Source organism: Ixodes scapularis, unplaced genomic scaffold, assembly GCF_016920785.2.
Source record: "Ixodes scapularis isolate PalLabHiFi unplaced genomic scaffold, ASM1692078v2 PGA_scaffold4__175_contigs__length_147842914, whole genome shotgun sequence".
NCBI lineage: Eukaryota > Metazoa > Arthropoda > Arachnida > Ixodida > Ixodidae > Ixodes > Ixodes scapularis.
The window spans coordinates 76,828,994-76,846,748 of NW_024609879.1; positions in this window are offsets into that span (position 1 = coordinate 76,828,994).

Below are 17,755 nucleotides of genomic sequence, written 5' to 3' on the forward strand. Positions count from 1 at the left end.
CGTGATTAGTTAAGCCGGAGTCAAACTATTGCACTAGGATTCCTTGGTGGCAATTTCAAAAAAGCTTGCATTGTGAATATTGAAGTAAAGGTTTTTTGTTTTCTTTGTGCTTTAGAATATTGTTCTTGAAAATGCCGAAATGCTTCTTCTTGATTATTTTCTGCAAACTTTGTCATTTGTTTAGCGTTACCTATGAAATATATTGTAATGAGCTTTACATGAAAATAAAGCCTAAGCTTAGTTCGTTTTATTTATTAAACTTCAATTTTGTGTGTAGAAGAAGACATTTGCTATATACATTTGAATTAACCAATGTTTCAAAATTTTTGCAAATTCGGTATCGATTTTCTGAAAAGCACAATTTTTGTATTTCTTTCATTTTTTGTTAATAATAAGGTCTGAAGGTAGTTTATTGAAAACTATAAACGGAAAGTGTAGTATATTGTTTATACGTCCGCAATCAAAGCTTAAATATCGTAAAATGCGCTTTTGTGAATCTGTCTTTGCGTGGGTGATAATATGCCCAATATTGTAGCATGGATATGAGTAATGACCTAATTTAACACTTCCCTTTACACACACACAAATGAGAAAGCTTGCGTGTAATGCGGCCGCTTTAAAGACTAATACCTTAAGAACGAAAAATCCGCAAGCTTGTCGTTTACGCTGTCTTTCATTTTAAAATTGTTGCCAATATATATATATATATAATGCAAATAAGAAATTCGGCTTTAATACCGTGCCTGATTTGAAATGAAAACAGCCATATGTGATTGGTGGAGCCAGCAATAGCCAACGCACAAAAACAAAAAGTGCCGTTACGATGCGCTGATTGATTGTGTGAAACGTAGCTAGTAGAGACATAATTTCCTGCGACAAAGCTAAAACCTTAAAAGGGCCGTGCAACGATATTTGTTAAGAATGTTGAATTAACCTGAGACTGGGGTAGAGAAGAAACATCAAAACGTAGAAGGGACAGAAAATAGACAGGACGACGCCTCAAAGTTAATTCAACATGGTTAACATTCACCAGCTCGCCTGCACCCTTACGATTTTTGTTAAGAATGTTTCTTACCTTCCTCAAGCTCGCTGACACTGGTGGGGCCAAAGTATACTTGCCCGGGAAATCCCCGACCATGAAGCCTCTTTGTCGCGGCGTAATTTCAGGGATTGAGGGGGATGTTTTCTTTCAGTCTCTCCTTCGGAAACCTTGATGACGAGGTTGTTGGGGTCAGAATGTTGGGGTTGTTCACAACCCGATTTTCAAGCTTTCCGATCCCCGCTTTGACGATATTTAAACGCGGCTCATAAGGTGAACAGCATAATTGCTTGGACATTCGATTTAAACTCCTGACATCATTGCCTCTACATGCGAATTTGCTTGGATATGCATTCGCATGTGGAGGCAATGATACCCTTCCCATGTCTTGAACGCGAATACTATAGGTGACTGAAATTGGCACGAAACTATTACATTTTAGAACTGTAATTTAGCATAACCGGAAGAAAATAAAGCTGACGTTTACATGCACCGTCAGGGTTATGTGAAGCGATTCTAACTCGTACTGTTTGCCGTAATAGTTCACAAGTCACTGTGACGTAAAATGTGAGTATTTAATGAGAGAGCACCTAAGCTGAAGATTGTTTAGCAATCAGTATTTATATATACATTATTTACATATCAAGTGCAGATTGCTGTCACTGCCTTCGGAACCTAGCCGCTCAACTTGCTCGCGAGCCTTTTCTCCGTGTCGTCCTCTCCTTTCCTCTTTCAAGAGCTGGCGCGATGACCGCTACACTACCCCCCCTCTAGTCGATTTGACGATTGAAGGTAGAAAAATTAACTTTGCGGTGCGTTGGTTTGAACACTTTAGTCTCTGGGGACTCCTGACGTGACGGTTGGATATGCGCGGGCTTGAGCCTGTCTATCGATACATTCTCTGTTTTTCCGTTTAACAGTATTCGGAAGTATTTCGGTGTCCTCTTCAAAACCGGAAATGGACCATCGTAGGGTGGTTGGAGACAGCGGCGTAGAGCGTCCTTTCTGACGAAAACGTGTGTGGTTGTTGACAGTTCGCGGCTGACAAAAACAGGGTGTGTCGATGACGGCCTTGTAGGTGTGGGGCGAAGTTGTGACATAGCATCCCTGAGACGGTGAACGTAGTCGGATAGATCGGGGGTGACTAGTATGTCAGGCGGGATGAAATATTCCGGTGGTAAGCGAAGCGTCGTTCCATAGACAAGTTCGGCGGCTGAGCATGAAAGTTGGTCTCTGAAGACCGTTCGAAGACCCAAAAGCACTAGAGGTAGCGATTCGGTCCAGTGGATGTGAGCCTCGCGTGCGATGAGTGCGGTCTTCAACTGACGATGAAATCTCTCAATCATTCCGTTGGCTTCGGGGTGGTAAGCTGTGGTTCTCAGCCTGCTGATACCGAGGAGAGAAGTGAATGCCTTGAAGAGCGCAGATTCGAATTGTCTGCCCCTATCCGTGGTGACAATTGCTGGTACACTGAATCGCGAAATCCACACGTGTAGAAATGATTGTGCGACTGTCTGAGCCGTGATGTCAGAAATTGGAAGCGCCTCAGGCCATCTCGTGAACCGATCAATGACCGTGAGAATATATCTGGAACCTTGTGATTCCGGCATGGGCCCGACGATGTCCAGATGTACATTTTCAAAGCGAGCTTCAGGAAGTTGGAAAGAGCCTGTGGGGCTTTGTGTGTGTCGCTGAATCTTCGCTCTTTGACATGCCAGGCAATTTTTGGCCCAGCTTCTCACATCAATGTTTATGTTCGGCCAGACATACCGAGAGCTTATGAGCTTCTTTGTTGCCCGTATGCCTGGATGGGATAACCCGTGTAGCGAGTTGAAAAGTTGTCGCCTTAACGAGTAGGGAACGAATGGGCGGGGAAAGCCGGCAGAGATGTCGCAAGTCAGGGTCATTTCTAGCCCAGGGAGACTGATGTCTTTGAGGTGTAGTGCTCCCGGTGTAGTTTGAAGTCTATGAAGTTCTGAGTCCATATGCTGGGCATCGACCAGTGCGGCCGGAGTCAGAGGCGCGGCATTACCACCAGTGACTGTGGCTATGCTTGGTCGAGAAAATGTGTCTGCGACTACATTCTCCGTGCCCTTTATGTGTCGTATATCCGTCGTGAATTCTGAGATAAAAGACATTTGGCGTAGTTCTCTTGGAGAATGATGTCCGCTGTCTGGCGTGAGTGATTGTATGGCGCCCGCCAGAGGTTTATGATCAGTTAGGATGTGAAATGATCGAGCTTCCAAAAAGTGTCGAAAGTGGCGGATTGCCGAATAGACTGCGAGGAGCTCCCGACCGAAAGTGCTATAGCGTCGCTCTGTAGTTGTAAGTTTGCGGGAAAAGAATGAAATCGGTTGCCATCCGCCGTTGATAAACTGCTGGAGGACAGCGCCTACTGCGACATCTGAGGCATCAGTAAGCAGGCATGTCGGTGCGTCTGATTTTGGATGTCGAAGCAAGGTGGCACGCGCGATGTGTGTCTTGATGCTGGTGAATGCCTGTGTGGCCGCATCAGTCCATTTAGGAAGGCCTGTTTTCGACGTTGGAAGAATACCTTGAAGAGGCTGAAGCAATGTAGCACAGTGAGGAACAAAACGTCGATAATAATTAACTAAGCCTAGAAAAGCTCTAAGAGCCCCCGCAGACTGAGGTTGCGGATACTCTCGTATAACGTCCACTTTGCTGGGAAGTGGTCTTAGGCCATGACGGTCAATTTGATGGCCCAGGAAAGAGACGCTCGTTGCACCGAAATGACATTTGAAAGTGTTAATCATGAGCCCATTTTCGTCGAGTCGTTGGAAAAGGCTGCGAAGGTGGTGCTTGTGTTCGTCTTCGGATCTGCTCGCAACAAGGATGTCGTCTAGATAGGCGTACACAAAAGGTAATCCGCGGAGGACCTGATCTAAAAATCTTTGAAAAGTCTGGGCAGCATTTCGCAGTCCGAAAGGCATCCGAAGGAATTCGAAGAGTCCGAATGGTGTGGTGATTGCCGTTTTTGAGATATCTTCAGGTGCGACCGGTATCTGATGGTACGCGCGAACAAGATCTACTTTTGAAAATATGATTGCACCATCGAGAACTGACGCAGCATCTTGGATGTGGGGCACCGGATAGCGATCAGGGGTGGTCGCTTGATTGAGGGCGCGATAATCCCCGCAGGGGCGGCAGTCGCCAGGTGTCGATTTTGGAACCATATGTAGCGGTGAAGCCCACGAGCTGGAGGAGGGCCGTATTATGCCCAATTCGAGCATATGGTCGAAAGCTTGCTTGGCGGTCAGGTATTTTTCGGTAGGAAGCCTTCTGGGTCGTGAATAAACGGGGGGTCCTCTCGTCTCGATGTGATGTTGGACGTTGTGTTTGACTTGACTTGTGAAAGTGCAGGGACGTACTAGGGAAGGGAACTCTTGCATAATATCAATATAGGGAGAATCTGTAGGGACGAGCAATGGAGCCAGTCCAATTGATTGCAGCTTCGTGCGTGTCCCTGATACAGAAAGGAGCGTAGTGGCATCAATGAGATGACGGTTGCGGATGTCCACAAGGAGGTTGTAGTGTTGTAGAAAATCTGCTCCGAGGATTGGATGTTGGATGTCTGCGATAGTGAAAATCCAACGCAAAACTCGACGCAATCCTAGGTTGATCGTGAGAGTGCGGACTCCGTAGGTGGGAATGACAGTGCCGTTAGCTGCCTTAAGTTGCGAGGGTTGCTGATTACGACGATCTTGAGCGGTTGGAGGCAATACTGACACCTCGGCGCCAGTTTCAACTAGAAAACGAATTTTTGTGTCCTAATCTGGGAGAAAAAATAGGCAAGGACGACGTTGCAACCGGCCAGGCGAACTCGTCGTCGCTAGTAGCTGGCGTTGCTGTTTCCCGGCGCCGTACAAATGCATTTCTAGGCGCGGGAGCCGAATGTACGATGATACCAACATTGTTGGTTAGCAGGACTGTAGGACCTGCTACGTCGGCGGGCTGGCGAGTTACTTCGACGTTGTGATGGCGATCGTGAAGGGCGAAGAGCAGCCACCATTTCTGTCAACTGATCCATGCGTCGCTCCATGGCGGTGCAGAAATCTGAGGTCTGTTGTGGAGATCGAGCTGTTTCGTAAACTTCTGGACGGCGTGTCGTTGATACGTCGACAATGCGATCTGCCACCTTTGCGAGGTCATCCAGGGTTGCGCTGTCTGCTGACGCGAGCATCATACGGACGTCGTTGGGCAGACGCTGCAGGAACAATTGTCGCAGAAGTGAGTCCTCAATGGTGGCGTTTCCCAACAAGTGCCTCATCCGACGCAGTAACTGAGAGGGTGTTTTGTCTCCCAGCTCTTCTGTAGTCAGGAGCTGTTGTAGCCGTCGTTGTTCGGATAGGCTGGTGCGTCGAACTAGTTCTGCCTTGAGGGTGTCGTAGGGTGTTAGCGTGGGTGGTGCTAAGATAATATCGCGCACCTCCGCTGCATCTGCTGATGACAACGCGCTTACGACGTGATGGAACCGCGTCTGCTGGTCGGTGATGCGCCGCAAGGCAAATTGTGACTCTATTTGCGCAAACCACAACTGTGGATCCGCGGGCCAGAATGGCGGAAGGCGGACGGCGAGGGCCGCGACTTGGGGCTGCGGCGCTGTAGGAGAGCCGTCCGTTGCCATTGCTGCTCACCTTGGTGCTCTGTCGGGACGTCCGGGCAACCACTTTTAGCAATCAGTATTTATATATACATTATTTACATATCAAGTGCAGATTGCTGTGACTGCCTTCGGAACCTAGCCGCTCAACTTGCTCGCGAGCCTTTTCTCCGTGTCGTCCTCTTCTCTCCTCTTTCAAGAGCTGGCGCGATGACCGCTACAATTGTACACCAGCGGACAAAGTGGCTTTTCGGCTCATTGACTCTCTAATGCAGTAACGGGAAACGCAGCTCCTTTACAAGGATGCGCTATTTTATTTTAAACAAATATCGAACAAACGATGTATAGCTTACGCTGGCATTGTGCAGTGTACACACTTTGTTTATGAATGCGGAATTTGCTTGCCTGTCACAACGGCTCGAAGTGCGAAAAGCAACTCTATTAGGTATTTGTTCACGTTAACACTGAAGCAACATTCAAAATAATTGTATCCGTATTACAATAAGGGCGCCAAACTCAAGAAAATGTTTACACATAAGCAGACCGGGAACGCCACGCTCGCTAAGAAACCGTTACTTAAACTCAACATTAAACATTGTGGACGGTTTGCGATGCGTTATCTTCAATGTGACACACATTTACTTTTTAGTGAGTAATACTATATTTCTGCAATTGATTATATATTAGTCCCAGGTTTAACACTCTTCTTTTATTTCGATCATTGTAAAGGTATGGTTGCGTTTGCGGATCTCGTGCCATCATGTGTGGCGACCGTGACCCAGTTTCGGTAACCTTCCTGAGCACGTGACACTTCACACGTGTGCTTTTCGGCACGCAGTACCGGCTTCAACCTTGATGATGTTGTTCAGGAGAGCTGCAGTATAAATGAACCTTCGCCTTCACCGTGACTTTGCAGCACGTGAACACGTCTGGCACGGTCGTATTTTAGTGTACACCCCTCGGAAGTTGAAAACAACAGCTTGCGCAAAAAGGGGCAGAAATTGACAACAACAGCTGTAAGGTTGTTCTGAAAAGCTGCAGCACGTGACTACGCGTACTATTCCTACTTTGAGCCTCTTTTGCGCTGGACCCAATGGTTTTCCACAATACGCGGACTATGACATCATGGTTGCAAAGAAATCCTCACTCGTCGTAATGCGCGTGTAATTTCAAGGTTTTTGGGCCCGTTTGCTCGAAACGCTAACCGCGGCTAAAGTTAGCCGCAGTGCATAGGAGAGGGATTTTGAAATCACGTGACCGGTTTGGTAGGTATACGGGGAAACATGGCAGGGCCCCGGTGCGTGAGCGCCGCTCACTTTGAAACTAATATGTCGTTGTAGCTGCAATATCGTGCGCGTTAGTCAGCAACGAATGGTGCAGGAGGCTTTCGCTTTGGCTTAACTCGCTTAAATTGTAAAGCATGAGCAATGACCTCGCAGCAGTTTTTACATAGTCTTTTATAGATGCGTGGTATGACAAAGAACCAACGTCAACAGACAGCTGGAGAAGACATGGCCCTCCGGTTGGCAATCTACAATGAAGAATTCGCGAGCAAAGCTGGCCCCTGTATTTTTTCCACAGGAATGTCCAGCGAGTTATGACCCAGCCATGGTTAGATTTTCATTCCCTCCACCTCAAGAATCCATCGACCCAGGTATGGAGCGGCCCTTTACCATGGCAGAGCTGCAGGGCGCACTTTTCTCAATCACAAAGTTGCATGGTGCCCCGGGGCCCGACATGATAACTGTCACGGCCCTTCGCAACCTTCCGGAGGCAGCGATTCAAGAACTTCTGGACATCTCCAACGAGTCCTGGGAGCTGGGTCAACTTCCCGCCATCTGGCGCCACGCCTCGGTTATACCAATCCCAAAACCAGGCCGAACTCCAAAACAGCTCACAGATATGCGACCCATCTCTCTGACGTCACATGTCGGGAAGCTTATGGAGAGGATGGCGCTGATGCGGTTGGAATGGCACATTGAAGCAAACAACGTCCTCCCCCCGTGCCAGACTGGCTTCCGCCGGGGTCTCAGCACGCAGGACTCGCTGGCCCTCTTCGCTGAGGATCTTGCCGGCAAGCACCCGCGCTACGGCATCAAAATAGCGGTTGCTATAGACGTGAAGAAGGCTTTTGATAGTGTTCCACATCCTACAGTGATGGCCGCCGCATCCTCGGCGGGCCTCACCGGCAAGCCTCTCCAGTATATCAGGGCGCTCCTCAACGGGCGCACCTACAGTGTCTTAGTAGGAAATGCACAAGCTCCTGCGGCTCCACTCGAGCTAGGAGTCCCACAAGGCGCGGTGCTTTCCCCGCTACTCTACAACCCAGTGATGGCGGATTTGAGCCACCGCCTCGACAAGATCCCAGGCATCCGCCACACCATTTATGCAGACGACATCACAATCTGGACGACGGGTGGCCCAGTTGGCCCTCAAAATGATTCCGCCCAAGAAGCACTGGACATCGTCGCCGGATTTTTGATAGAACGCGGTCTAACTCCGTCACCTGATAAGACGCAGTACGCCGTGTTTGGAAACACCAACGCACGCCGAGAGGCGACCCCGTGCATCGAACTCAAGTTCGGGGGCTCAGTCATCACCGCCACAAACGTGCTGCGTGTTCTTGGTGTCGACTTTTCCGCGCACGGCCCACCTGTGACGTGGCTGAGCAAAACCAAAGCCTCCGTAGTACATATGCTGCACCTTATCCGTCGCACCACAGCTAAGGACTGGGGCGCCGACACCCACACATTACGCATGCTTGTTAGAAGCCTCATCCAAGCCAAGATGCTTTACGGGGCACAGCACGTAGGCATCACCAGGAAACAGCGTGAGGACCTAGAGGTCCTTAATCGGCGTGCCATGCGTATCGTCACGGGCCTGCCGAACTTCACGCCGGTTGACACGCTGCAGGCCCATGCTGGACTCAACACCATTGGGGACCTGTTACACGAGGCATGCCTAGGGCAGCACAGCCGCCTTTCACGGTCCAGACCGGGACGATCCATTCTCGGGTTGCTGGGCCTGCGACCCGTTGAGGGAGTTCCACCACCAGCCACACCCCCTCCACCTTGGAGTCTGCCATGCCTGACCTCCGGCAAGCCGACGCCATCCCATGCTGGAGGCGGCCATCCGGGCCGCCGACGATCCCAAGCTGCGGCGCACGAACGTGACGTCAACGCCGACGGCCCCGAAGTACGCAGATACTACTCTGACGCGGCCGCGGATCCCGAATCCGGATCTACTGCCGCAGCTGCCTGTTGCCTGTCCTTGGGATCGACCACTGGTGTCCGGCTTCCACCGGGGCTTGACTCGCTGGAGGCTGAGCTGCGGGCGATCCTGCTGGGAGCGGAACTGGCGCTCCGCGACACCGCCACCAGAGGGCTATCTCCCACCGAGATCCTCCTGCACACAGACTCTGCGGAAGCGGTCAAGGCATGCCTTTCTTCGGCCCCCCCCTCGCTCTCCAACGGTCTGCTCCATCCGGGCGGCTGTAGCGGGACTCGAGTTGGTCCTGGGATCGGCCGCACACATCAGGGTCGTTTGCGTTCCGGGCCACGCGGGCATAGAGGGCAATGAAGCGGCGCACCGGCTGGCAAGGGCGTTCTTGTCTCTACCCTCGGCCGGTCAGCCGCTTCAGCGACCCTTGGATGCACCGTATGGCTCCGACGCTAGCACAGGCCCTTCACCACCACAGCACCCGCGCACCGAAACCAAGCGGCGCCTGTCCACCCGGCTGCCTGAGTGCCCGACCTCCATCCCTAGGGGATACCCGCGGGCGGCCGAGGTCCGGCTACGCCGAATCACAACCGGCTGTGCATGGACACCGTATCGCCTGGCCCGCTTCGGGCTACGTTCGCCAGAGTATGCAATATGCGACCGGTGTAGTTCGACTTCTACATCGCCACCTCAAGCCAGTCAAACCGCCGGGCTAATCCCCGATACTTCCATTAACACCCAGTCTTCAGTGCATCTCGCCACCCTGCGCCACCTGCTCTGGGAGTGCCCGGCAAGGCGAAAGGAAAGGGACATAGCACTCGCGCAGCTCAGTCCACCACCAGGAATGACGTTCGAGGCCTGGACGGCACCGACAGGCCCCACAGACGTCAAGAGGCGCGCCTTCAACTCACTCTTGGCTTACGTGAGGACGGCCGGTCTGGCCGGCCTTCTGTAAGCCCTCTCCCCCTCCCGCCCTCGCACCCCCTCCCCCATTCCTGCATCGTTATTCCCTTCCCCTTCACGACAAGGCATGAAACCGGTCTCGTCGTACCCCTTCTAAATATGAATAAAACGTATCCAACAGCAACATAGTATTTCGGTTCTGGCCATCCCTAAGCGTGAATTAACGTGATAATTGTCGGCATGGCAACGTCCATGGAAAGCGGATTGCCTTAGCTCAATCGGCCGGGTATTCATAGCACACAAAAGCAGACAGCGTCCCAATAGACCTTTTTCGATATTACCGAAGCATCGAGGAGAACGCTGGAAGTGTAAATCTACGGTCCGCGCGCGCTGGCTTTTCTGTTATAAAAGATTCGAAGTAAATAATCATAATAAGGCTTTGACGAACGCGCGTGCAAGGCAAATTTTGTTTTAGACTTTTTGCTTAGGACAATTACTACTGGAGACGCCAGGACGTGCAACGCGTGTAACTACACTCGTAGCATGGACCTCGGTGCTTGGAAAATTTAGAAAAAGGTCTATTGAGACGCTGTCTCGCCCGCACGCATACACGTACACATACGCACAGGCACACGCACAGACACACACGCACCCATAAGGAACAGTTGCAGCACAAGTCCAGCTCCCTTATTGAGTGCTTGGATCAGAATGAAAAAAAGTGAAAGCCGTTTACAACTCCCTGTAACGCCGCATTAGAGCGCAGCTCTTGAGGAGGAGGAGGGAAGGGTACTGGGGGGGTTAAGTGACCTTGGGTGGGGGGTCACGTGACCTAGGGGGTCACATGACGATGACGTCATCAGTAACGATGACGATGCGGATACCGATGACGTCATCAGTGACGTCACTGAAGACGTCATCAGTGATGATGACAATGACGATGCGGATGCCGGTGCGTGTTTTTTCCTCTCCACACCCAGTGTTTACTTTCTGGTTCGCTTGAAAATAAACATTCAGTTGTTAGCGCTGTGTTTGTGCACTTCTACTCGTCCTTCGTCGGTTTTTCCTGCGCTGTTCCCACCTATTAAGACCGAATTAGAGCGCAGCTCTTGAGGAGGAGGAGGGAAGGGTACTGGGGGTGAAGTGACCTGGGGGGGTCACGTGACCCTGGGGGGTCACGTGACGATGCCGATGATGTCATCAGTGACGTCACTGATGACGTCATCTGTGATGATGACGATCCGGATGCCGGTGGCGTCATCAGTGACGTCACTGATGACGTCATCAGTGATGATGACGATGACGATGCGGATGCCGGTGAGGTCATCAGTGACGTCACTGATGACGTCATCAGTGACGATGACGATGCGGACTCCGATGACGTCATCAGCGATGATGACGATGACGATGAGGATGTCGGTGACGTCATCAGTGACGTCACTGATGACGTCATCAGTGATGATGACGATGACGATGCGGATGCCGGTGACGTCATCAGTGACGTAACTGATGACGTCATCAGTGATGATGACGATGACGATGCGGATGCCGGTGAGGTCATCAGTGACGTCAGTGATGACGTCATCAGTGATGACGACGATGACGATGTGGATGCCGGTGACGTCATCAGTGACGATGACGTCATCGGGGAGGTCACGGGGACCTCGGCGGGGGGGGGGGTCACGTGACCCCGGGGGGTGGTCACGTGACCTCGGGGGGGGGGGGGGGGGGTCACGTGACCTCGGGGGTCACATGACTTTGGGTGTCACGTGACCTTGGGGTGACCTTGGGGGCACGTGACCTTGGGATGACCTTCGGGGGTCGCGTGACCTTGGGGTGACCTTGGTTACGCCGACGCCGCTCAAGCCGGGAACGGGCCCTTAAGAGCTGCGCTCTAAAAAAGACTTGGGTGGCGAAATGAAATATGTCGTCTTCAGTGTATAAAATAAGACATATAGTGCATCTAGCAATTTATCGCCATTCATGATAATTTCAAATATATATTGAGGTTTCTAAGATACGGTAACCGCGGGATTAAAATGATGAAACATAAACTAAAAATCAAACCTTAATTATATTGGGTAACCTATGATACAAATAAAAAATAGAATAGAAGAAGCTACACTGACGATATGGCCAAGTTTTAGAAGCGAAAATACGGAAGGCAGTTTGAATATTTGTAAAATTTTATGGTCATTTTTTATACTTCATGCCTTATTATGTGTGCGGCATCCCTACATAAAATTTAAGAAAAAAAAAAGCAAACTCGAACCAGAATAATAAGGCGCCGAAACAGTCGTTCCTTCCATGACTGGAGATGGAGCAGGCCGAGGAGCGCGTTCTCTGAACACACGCGTTTTGAGAAACCGGAAGGGGTTTAGACCAATTTGGAGACATGGGTCATGAGACAACACGTACCATCTATAATAAACGCCTCGTCCGAACGCCCCACTGTTCCTCCGTGGAATGTCATCACCGGGCGGATAGCGCCAACACAGCAATTAGACCCCAGCCCGATGCCGAGTGCTCCTCGACGCGTTGATTGGTCACCAGGCCCAGCCGAGCAGTGACGCAACACTCGTATCCAATCCGTGTCTTTGCTTGATCTACTGTGATGACATCAACATTCTAGTGCACTGGCTTCGGTTATTCTAGGTGGTGCTGGCTGAGGAGCCTAATCCCACAAGCAGAAGCACGTACACGCGAGAAAGACTACACGTGCACAACACGTGGGAGTAGAAAATACCTGCATATCGTCACTTCATTAACATTCTAACAGGAATTTATCACGTACGACGTCGTGTATGTATCCACCATCGCGCTGCTTTTTTCTATTGGTAAGTTTGATGTAGAAATCCTTTTATAATCTCCCTAAGCTTCGAAATGTAACGAAGCTCTACATTAAAGGAGTGCTGAACCAAACATTTCAGTGTCTATGATAAGTGACGCACTATCTTTTCATGAGTCAGCAGCCGCCGGTGTGCACGAGCACATGCAACGAAATTGACGTCCTCACATCTCTCATTCAAGAGCTTGAATGTGGGATATGATTACGTCAATTTTGTTGCGTGTGCTTGCGCACACCGGCGGCTGCTGACTCATGGAAAGATAGTGCGTTATTTATTAGAAACGCTGAAATGTTTAGTTCAGCATCCCTTTAAGGCGCGTTGTCCTCTTTATTTACACTTCAAAAACTAACAAATTGAAAAATGAAGGACGTTTACAATTCTTTGTAACGCTGAATTAGAGCGCAGCTCTTGAGGAGGAGCTGGGAGGGTACGGAGGGGAGGGTCACGTGTGACGACACGAGGGTAAAATTTCTCGCCAAATTTAGCGGAAAACGTTTCCGGCTATATTTTGCTAAAAGACCTTTACTCTTGTGATGTCACACGTGACGTCATGTGTTGCGTCATTATGTTAAGCATCTTATAATGCAAAGCGCGGTTACGCCGTCGGTGACGGCGACGCCGCTCAAGCCGGAACCAGGCGGCTTAGAGCGGCGCTATAAAAGCAGCAATGTACTGTATATTCAATAATATTTTTCTCTTCTTTTTTTTTTTGGGGGGGGGGGGGGGGGGGACGGAGGGTAGATTCTACATCGATTATGCATTTGGTTGATATTTGAGAAAGTATAAATTAATTCCATGCATTTTGCATGCAAGGGCTCTACGAAGGTGATACTGATCGTGTTCACTGAATATTATAACCCTTTCCAACGTTGGACAGCGCTGTTTGAAAGAAAACTGTTGGACATTGTCTTGATTCTTCTAACAGCTCCGTTGACTCTCTTCCTTTAACTTCCTCTAGAGTTTACTGGCGAAAAACCGCTAGTTCCTGATCTTGACATGGACATTAATATAATTTCCTAGACATAAAACACCAAGAGTCGTTGTAAAACGCTATCGCAGTCAGTTGACAGCATTTGACATCCCACGTTCACTGTCTCCTTTCCAGCAAACTCCTACACGCTTCTGAATGTAAAAGTAGCGCCCCAAGAAATCTGGTGACGCACTCGGCTATGAATTAGGCCCTGCTAGAAGAACGCTTCAACGAAATCTGGACGCGGTCTTAAAAAAATAAAGTCCTTTTCGGTAGCACTTATTTCATTAGTGAGTTTTAGGGAACCGTTTTTGCACATCCGATACGGTACGATGGGCCCTCCGGTACGAACTGCGCATGCGCTTGTCTTCTGCGATCTTACCGTAATGCGCTGGTCGAACCGTAAGGCACGACCGGCACGACCAATGGCCGACATGGACAGTCTCGCTTGGTTAGCAAAACGGCTATTTCGCTGGCGGAGAGAGCGTGCCGTGGCTCCAAACATGAATAAAATAACTCGTGGCAGTGCCTGGCAGGAGCGCCATGTATGACAGCAAGTCCATAAAGTTTGAGTCAGCAAATAAGAAAAAGAATAAAGAACAAAACGCAATAGGACTTTTTAAATAGAAATAAATTAGTGTTTAGCAAAACCAAGAATCGTCTGCTCGATAGCTTAGTGTTTTGGAGCGCCAATTTCTTGAGCTCGAAGAGGGGCGGTAATGGAGAGTTCCAATCCCGTTGGCCCATACACCTTTTTTTTTTTTTTTCGTAATATAAGCTTTTTTTTTTTTTTTTTACAAACATTGGATGCGCATTTAGAGCACTTATCACCCGTTTTTTGCAGCTGCTGTTATGACGGAGGATTATCTGTAGTGGAAACAGAGTGAGCAACAGCCTTCTGCATCAAGGCTCTGGATACGTTTTAGTTTAAAAATGTTGCATGAATTAAAAATTTTTGTACAAATGCTAATCACATATATCCTCTAAAAATGAGCCCTTCGAATATTGGGTGATAGTTTTAATAAGTGCACAGCAGTAAAGTTACAGGTTTTCCTTTATGTTTTCTTCGTGGTCGTACCGTACACGGCCCAACGATCGGTACGCGGGCGTACGACCGTGATCGTCTGCTATCTGCACCGTAAGAGAGCAACATGAGCGCCGCATCTAACAGAGTGAGTATATTTTGGTTATTTTTGTATTTTCTTCGCGATTTAATATTTCTAGTTTTATTTGTCCATAGCTTTCTTAATACTCGATCCTGCAGTGGGCCTCGAGGGAAAGAGACTGGATCGCTAGCAGACGACTTCGAATGTTGATGATAAGCGCGCGCTAGCGTGTTCTTGTGCCCAAATCGAGTTTGCTTTCGGCAACGTTTCAGCATATCAGGAGGTGGTTGGTGTAAACATCATATTTGTTTGATGTAAAACACCAAAGCTTGCCCCCTGAGAACGCACGACTTATTAGAAAACAAGTTACCATGTACGGTCGAGGCATTATTTTATTCCCCGGGTATATAAATCTGGTAAACTGAAAAAGAAACCAAAATACGCTGGCACATCATTCGTGGTATCCGCACATCATTCCTGGTATCACAACTTTTTTGTTTACTTAAAAGCTACGCCAAGTTCAACGTCCCATGCCTTGCCGCCAACAAGCGCCTTCTCTTAGTGCGCAGACAGTCGTACAAAATCACTTTTTCTAAATTGTTTTCGCTGAATAGAGCCAACTTCAAGCCATTGTCAGAAAGATCGAGCGCCATTGTTGTCGGAAAGCTCGTCTGCTTTTTTAGCAGACGAACATTTTAGAACTTCGCGGTGCCAGGTACGACACGCCGTGGTGCGCCAGGTTTTGTATTACGGAAGCGCATTCATTCCAGTAAAAAAACGAAACGAACTATAAGTAGGTATACAATATTTAGGTTCTCTATATATTTAGGGTGCGATCTTTATTTACTTGAGTTTCTGCGATTTGTACAAACACACGCAAATTTGTCTTTTCTCGATGAGGCGGATGCAGGTTTCCGTTGCCAGGGGGCGCGACCTGTACCAATCGTCTGCTATCGTCTGCAAATACGGTTCCCCCAAAGCCGTTTCAAGGCACACGATCGGTCCACACACCCGATCCAAGGTATCGATTGTTTTTTTTTTATCGATCGTATTTTGTTCCGGTTCCCTAAAACTTTCTATTACCGTACTGAAAAACCGTGTACCAGGTTTTCTTAAATGTTTTGACGTACTCTTTAAACATGTTTTAGGGGTTTGAGATGTTCGTCGAAGTTTTTTTAATGAACCTGACGTATCCTTTAAGAATTCCTAAATAGTGTTAGAAACCCTTCAAAGCTTTCTTTTTTTTTAGAGTCCTGTGGGGTCTGGCTCAATCCTTTAAGTGAAACCACAGTGCCCATCAAAATCGTTTAACGGTTTGTGGGAGAGATCACGTGACCTTTCAGGACATATGCCTAGGGGAAGCCGCTTGGCCACTTTTTGTCGGGCAGCCGGAATGAGTGTTGAAAACGAAGCAGACGCTCCCCGTCCCTATCCTATAGTGGCCTTGATTAATGCGCTCCCATTGCTGTCTCTGTGTGTTCTGTGTATATGCTTCACGGGCTGGACTAGGGACGCCCAAAGACGTCAAGTCCTTGCTCACGAGAGAGAGAGAGAGAGAGGGTGAGTGAAAAAAAAATGGGAGGTGTACTTTTTGTCGTTAGATTGAAGTTGACCTGTATTTAGTCGGTCGATAGTCGCCTTTGTCAGAGGCTGCTCGCCCTCTTTTTTTTCCGTCAACAAACGCAAACTAAATGTACAAAAACGAGTAGAGGCTCAATTTCGGCTTCCCGCACGTAAATAAAATATACATTGTTTTTTTAGCGAGGGGTTAAATAAGAGCAAAAAATTTACATTTTCAGTGTCATAAATACAGACAGCCCATAGCTGTACGTGTTCATGGAACACTTCCCGCTCCTCCCCCAACCCTCCCCCCTCCAAATCCCGGCTTATCTGTCTGTGACGCATGATGCAGCATTTTCTCGCAAACTGCGGCAGCCGGAATAAAACATCAAAAGGATGGCACTCCGGAAAGATGCACAGAAGAGAAGGTTGTGTTAGCAGTAAGCTTGCTGCACTCGCTTTCATGCCTCGCTTAAGGTTCATACGCCACGTGCCGTCAAAACCTAAAACTATGCCGCGTTGTCCCGGACGCGTGGCCGTGACAGCATCCATCGTTGGTCTCCGTGGCGCGAAGGGATTACATCGCGGTGAACGTCGAAGAGTTTAATCTGTCTACTTCTGCACCTGTCAAGTGCTTTCCATGCAGTAACACCAACCATTCTAAAAAAAAGTCCGCGCGTCTACGTTTTCGCATAGCACTCGGAGAGCCAATCACCTCAACTCAGCGAATTACGATGCCGAAACGTACGTTTAGACCAACAAACGCAGCAGTGTGAGTTGTGACATTAAGGAATGCTAGCGTAACGTTTCGCAATGCTTTATGTCACAACTCAGACTGCGTTCTTTGGCCTAAACATATGTTTCGTCATCCTCATTCGATGAGCTGCCTCCATGAGTTGCGGTCATTGGCTCTTCGAGTGTTATGCGGGAAAGTAGACGGACGGGCTTTTCTTACAGTACACCCAGAAAGCGCCTACTGCTTCGGAACTGAGTCACTAAATGCCTTTGATAAACGAAGCCAAATTGCAAAGGTCTGCCGATCAAGTCACCCTCAGAGGATAGCTGCCAAACAAAAATAACAGGTGAAAACGATCACCATTGTCTTTGTTACTCAAGGACCAGATTGAAGATTTGTCAGCTGCACTATCCGAGGAACAGAATGAGATTGTAGGTTGGCATAAGCTCATAGCTGACACTTCTAGAAACCAAGACATGAAAAAAAGATTGGACACCCTATTTTGCAGAAATATGACGCTCATTTTTTCTGCTTCAATAAAAAAGCAATCACGCTCAATGGAAAATGTTTGTTTAAGCTTACGCTTAGGAAACACTCTCAGAGTTCGAAACGAAAGAGTAGTAACTGACGAGCAACACATCAACCTGCTTAAAAGTAGTTGTATCGACACACTAAAGATCGATCTCAACAAAATTTTCTCCCGATTCCTGGACCTGGAAGATGGAAATTTGCTCCTGAGGCTGCTGGCAAGGTTT